This window comes from Hakea prostrata, chromosome 9 (genome assembly GCF_041222555.1).
Source record: "Hakea prostrata isolate BN-2017 chromosome 9, UWA_Hpros_2, whole genome shotgun sequence".
Classification (NCBI taxonomy): Eukaryota; Viridiplantae; Streptophyta; class Magnoliopsida; order Proteales; family Proteaceae; genus Hakea; species Hakea prostrata.
In genome coordinates, this window is record NC_142608.1 from 425,738 (window position 1) to 432,562 (window position 6,825).

Genomic DNA, 6,825 nt, shown 5'->3' on the forward strand with positions numbered 1-6,825 from the left:
TTGTGACAAACTTGATGATGACTAAAAAAGATTTTCACTGTCACTTGTATAGAAAAAATTATATTACTCACAACCATTATAATAAAAAAATATATAAAAAAATAGTTAACAACTATAGATAAAATCATTATAGAATGTATAATAAGCTTCACTTTGTCCATGTGTAAATAGTTTTTATAGTATAATTTATAATAAAATCTACGTGTATGTCCTCTTAGCAAGTCCTAAATTATTATTGGGTCCATTTCGTGCCAAAAATTATGTCATGGCCTTCAAAATTTACATTTAAGTGGAGCTAAGTTTATTTGTAAAATTAATAAAATACTATTTCCACTCACACCTAACCCCTCAAACCTCCACCCAAGCACCGAATCCGGATCATCACCCCCGTCGGGGAGCACAGAGTGCTCCCCGACGGCTTACCACCACAAAAAACAGGGGGGCCCAGGGGTGGGTGATGGGAGTTTTTTTTTTATTTTTTATTTTTCAGCTGCGGGGCCTACCTATTCGGATTCGGTGATGATCCGAATTCGGTGCTTGGGTGGAGGTTCGAGGGGTTAGGTGTGAGTGGAAATAGTGTTTTATTAATTTTACAAATAAACTTAACTCCACTTAAATGTAAATTTTGAAGGCCATGACATAATTTTTGACACGAAAGGGACCCAATAATAATTTAGGACTTGCTAAGAGGACATACACGTAGATTTTATTATAAATTATACTATAAAAATTATATACACATGGACAAAGTGAAGCTTATTATACATTCTATAATGAATTTATCTATAGTTGTTAACTATTTTTTTATATATTTTTTTATTATAATGGTTGTGAGTAATATAATTTTTTCTCAAATAAGTGACAGTGAAAATCTTTTTTAGTCATCATCAAATTTGTCACAAAGACTGGGTCTTAGGGATGAGAAGTGGAAGGAAAGATACGTCAAGAGACAATCTCCTTGATCTTACTGTCTCTGCATAAGAGGTTGTAACCATTGTATTAAAAGCAAATCCGTCAAAAATATAAATGAATATAAATGAAAGATGAAGAAAAGTTTTAAACCAATCAGATGGAGCATTTTAACTGCCAATGATGGGTTAGTAAAGCGGTTAAAGACTCTACCTCACACAGTGAGGTCTTGAGTTTGCACCCATTCGGCGACATTAATTTGAGGATGTAATCGTGGTGCACGCAAGCTGGCCCGGATAAACCTGATAAAAAAATGTAAAAAAAAAAAGAAGTTAAATTTAGCCAAAAAAAAAGATGAAACATTTTAACAAAGAGGCCAAATGAATTGGTCATGATTCATGAGACAATACAATTGAATTTGTAAACCTACAAATTATCTAGTCAACCACACGTTTCTTTCATGGTATTTAAATGGTTATTGTGAACATAAATCTATGTGATATCAGATTTGATATTGATTGTAGCAGACATATTTACCCGTAACATTTATAAAATGAGTATCGTTTTAGTCCAGAAGTAATATGTTAAGTCTACTATATCTTATTATGTTCCTTAATTCTAAATCACTATTTATCAAACGATGGGCTTTGACCTAAGATTATGTTCATCATCAAAAAAATCTTACATCAATTATTCAATTGATTGAAACAACAATGTTTCGGTTTTGAAACGATTAAAATCAATGATCAGCCTTGGCCATTACTCATCTAGTCCAATAAACATCCACTGAACCAATGTTTCAACTCTGACATTATTCAGAACCACAAGTATCGTCACAGACTCACAGATTGTTTGAGTTAAGAATACTCAACGCCTCTTAGTGAAAAGATCATTTATTTGACTAAGAACCAACAGAAATCAAATTCTCACGAATCATTGCCTTGTGACCCAATCAAGATCAACCCCAAGTTCTTTAAACTACAAAGAAGCAATCACCAAGAAACATACACTATTGCTTGCACGAGACTCCACCAAGCAAAGCCCTTTTGAGATCATTTGAGAAGAGTTCTTTGAATTAATAAAGCAAGTTTTTTTAATGGTAAGTGTCTTATTTCCTCCTTCTTAAGTCTTTTAATCTTTTCGGGAACCTGAAAGGGAATCCAAGCAAGGTAAAGATGCGGGATTAGATGGTATGTTTTCTCTTTTTTTAGCTTAATTTCATAGAGGAAGGATTTGAGATGGCATGCCTACAGTCGTGCCTCTACCATCTCCTAGGCCCCTCGATACATTTTTACATTGCATGTATATAGATTAGCATTTGTATATTCTTTAACCTTTCTTTAATTCCCTTCTTGTAAATTTCTTGTAAACATTCACGCACGCCACCAGTCACACAAAAAACTGACCATGTGGACGGGGTTTTACTTTCACACACGAAACTGTAGGCGTGCGTGAATGTTTACAAGAAATTTACAAGAAAGGAATTAAAGAAAGATTAAAGAATATACAAATGCTAATCTTCATGCTAATCTACATGCATGCAATGCTAATCTTCATGTTAATCTTTCAATCCCTCAACTCTGCCTCTTGGATACATTGTTGGATAATCCTCCAAACCCCAACATATGAAGAAGTTCCCTTTTTATATCTTCATCTTCAGAGAGAATTCTCTTTTGTAACTCAACACTAATTTATTTTCTTGTTCTTCTTCTACTAAGTTATTTTTATTTTATTTTATTTTATTTTATTTTCTATGGCTTGTTAAATGTATTTTTCTTATGTATGAAATTGGTTGATTTGTACCATTATTGTTAGCGTAATGAATTAGTAGATTGGTTCTATGGATGGTAATGGGACTTTGCTTTAGTACTGCACATTAAATGTGTTGGACGGTTAAGTGAAACTAGTTTTGGCTAGATCGAAATCTCGGTCGAGATTGAGATCTCAATTGAGATTTCGGATCCGTCGGTTCGAAATTTCACTTGTGAGTTGCACATTGATGAAGCAAATTCGATGATAATGATGAGTCACCATTTAGTTGTTGTCTTAACAATATTTATCTTAACAAGAATATTAACTCATTTCTTGAGTTATTCCTAATTTTTTTTTTTTCTTGGATGAATGAAATAATCATTAACCAAACACCTCAAAAATGAAGAAGAAAGTACAAGAGAAGTGGGGAGTTTACAATTGAATAGTCAGCAAACGAGATTAACCAAGATCCCATGAGACAACAATAACTATGTTCCTTAAGGCATTCAAAACAAGAGAATGAGGGAGAGACTTAACCCCTATTAGTTATCCTTCATTTTAATGTCATTTCAAAACAACTCAAAGTATTAATTTTTTTTTGTTCTTTTTTTTGTCAAAATCCAAATATTAGCTAGACTCCTATCCATAAGTATTTTTTTTTTTAAAATACTACTTTATAGATGTGAATCAATTAGAAGGACTAGTCAAACAATGACAAAATCAATTAGCAACCAGTCAAATAAAGACAAAGTCAACTAGTCAAATAAGTACAAAGTCAATTAGCAACTAGTGAAATAAGTACAAAGTGAACTGGCAAGAGATTTATTAAAAAATCATTATCATAATGTCACTTTGTTTTGGGTTGCTGTCTTTTCCATTTGTTTTTCCTCATAACCATTACTCAAATTGGAAGACCTAAAGTTCAAGATTTATTATTGGTTACTAATGGTCACCCCTCATTATTTAAGTGTGGTCAATTAATGAAATTAGAAGGTGTTGATAGGATTGGCTTTATGCGTAGATAACAACCATCCAATTTCAAGTTTACATCACGAAAGAGAGCTCTCTCTTCTTGGAATAAATTATTCATAACTAAATACCCAAATGGGATTCTGTCAATTAATTTCAAGAAAAAAAATAAGTTTACCCAAAGTTTTGATTAGTAACTTGTGTCTCAAGTTAGCTTAGACTTCCTTTTCAAAAGGATGCCTATATAAAACAAGCAAGGTTATATCAAATGTATATTGATTTTTGTGTTGTTTAGAAAAAGAGGGAGAAATGGTTAGGGTTATTGAAGGTTTTAAAGATGATTTTTCTGGTGGTGGTGGCTTCTTCTTGCTTGGCATAGTTTTTCTTTCCCTTTTGATGATTTCTATGGTGCTATTTTCATGTGGACACAAGCCAGATAAACACAAGAAGCGTCGTAAGCACCGTCATGACAAGGACGTTGAGGGTGTTGCGGAGATTGCAGGTGCTTGTGCCGGCAATAGTGGTGGATGTTGTTGTGGAGGTGGTGGTGGCGGCTGTGGCGGTGGTGATGGCGGTGGTGGCGGCGGTGGTGGCTGTGGAGGCGGCGGTGCCAGTTAATTTCTAAGATTTTGTTTTCTTTAAGCCGTTGTTTTGCTTAAACACAATTGTCTTCCATCATAACTTTTATTTTCTGATGGGAAAGGAAGCTTATTATCTCTGGAATAATATCTGTAGAAAGCCATTCGTTATTACAAAGTTCTCATATGGATTATCATTTTTGAATCAAGAAGTCAAAATATTTTTGAGAGTGGTAGAAGGTGCAAAAAGTAGATGTAGTACATCCTGGGACCAAACTTAGCATCATACCTCACTACTGATGTACATGATATCTTCTTTTGCAATGAGCATCTGACCTCTGTTTCCTCCATTGTTGTTGCTCTTGCAGTTGCCATCTGGTTTACCTCGCTGAGATTGGTAGGAGAAATTTAAATTTCATTAAGTCAAAGCTTGTAAGAAAAGAAAAAAAGGAGCTAATACAGCTTGAGACATCAAATTAAATGCTGTTTCTATTTTGGGATCTAATATTTACAAATCATAGAGAGTGGCATCTACAAAGGAAACGAATGTTTACACTGCATTCACAGGGATCTATGATCAAAAGGATCCAGTTTGACCTCACTTTTATCTTGTGATGTTGATCGTAAATACAGAACAAGCAAATGCAACAACAGAAAAGGTTAATTAGGCATTGAAGTGCTTTTTATAGGTAAATACACAAATTCATGGGAGTTCTTCACGAAAACAAGCTTCAGGTCATACTGCAAAGCCCAAAATTGGGTGTCAATTAAGCATTGAAGTGCTTTTTATAGGTATACATGCTTCACCCCCATCGATCAAATTCTGTTCTTTGTGAATAGAATAAGTGAAGGATCAAGGGTGAATCAGGTTTAATTCACTAACCTGATCCCATTACGTGTTGCTCAATCTAACCCAATCACCACAATAGAACAGAACTTAATTAGAATAAGTTTAACCATGATAGGGACCCTGGGGCTACTGCATGAGGAACTGTTGCCCTAACCAACAGGAGAAGGGGAAGGCAGGGCTTTTGGTTTTCCTCAATTACCTTTAAGAGGTAAGGCTTTTACCATATCATGTCAAACAGACAATGAAAAATACTCACCTTTTGAGCATATTCATCATCAAACTGAATCTAGTATAGGAATTTTCAACTTAAACGACATATGCGTAGGAATTTATGAGTTTGCTAGTCCTCAAGCAAACATCAAGATCTGACAATCCCTCATTAATTCAATGTTCCATCTTAGTCAAGTTCAACCATAATTTAAGAAGGATATGAAATAGGCTAAATAAGAGACTAGTTTGTAGATCACAAAATCAACACTTTGACATGTGTGTGTAGACCTTAACCAATCAAGTGTATGTATGTTTGAGATCTCAAATTCAACCTACAACTTCTTAGTCCAAGGTCAATTCTCATATGTCCAACCAATCACCCCTCTCTCTACTAATGAAGAACAACCACTTGTTTGAAGTCAAGTGAAGGTGGAAGTATTGTAGAAAGGGGCTAGATGAATGAAATACATATATGGAGATAATAAAATTGAAGGACCATTCTTTAACCCTTCTCCCAAGAATTCCCCCAAAAGATATCCTACACTTATAACGCTCTCAAATAACTATCTATCCAATCCTTGCAGTGGCCTTTGTTCCTAAGCTCCAGTTGTGCAATATTAACCCAGTGAGAATCTAAAAGGCTCACTTAGTGACATTAACTATGGGGATCCACAATTGCAAAAAAGATCTAATTACAATGCTTTTAACCCTCACCATGTTTTTACCAATCCATATCACCTTCAGTCTATTCAAGAGATCACATGATTTGGAAGAGTCGCCAATGAGATACTAGCAAATACACCATGTATGTCTCCGTGAAATTAATAGATGAACTGAAATATGGTAAGCGTGAAATTAAATAGAAGAGAATATATTGTTTTTTCAAAATTTTAAGCAAAAGAAGAATGACATCTATCATATCCCTTAATACGTGGTACTCTTATGAATTTCACCTCAAGAGGAAATCTTGGTGGCTTGTAATATGTTGACTTAACAAGAAGAATTGCACGTCTCATTCGGATGTCCCTTAGTACAATGGCTCAATAGCAATGTTTTGTGCTCAAAGGATGGGTCACATAGTAAATGTTAAAATGGTCCACATACTCATATGGTGTTTAGCAAAGTTCATACTATTCAAAGAGTTGTAGAGGAATACAGCTAAAACATGAAATACTAAATAAGACTAGAGGATTCATATGTCATCACTTCTTTCTATTTTACTCTACTAACTAGACGTGTAAGTTTCAATCAAAAAAAACTTTTGAAAAGATCTAAAAAATTCTACTTTTGAACAAAAAAATTCTGGTTTTTAAAAAATTTCTTGAAAATTTCATTATAGTGAGTCTAATCCCAAATAGAGTAATCTTAACCATCCACCCCCAACTTTAAAATGAGCATTGTCCTCAATGCAGTGAAGAAATAGAATTTAAAATGCATACAATAAGCGCACACCAAGCATCTTCGGGAGGCTCCATGCTCGCAAGTTCATGAACCACTGTCTGTGCCACATCGCTTCATATAAGAAGGCTCTTTCATACGAATCATCTTCAACTTCCG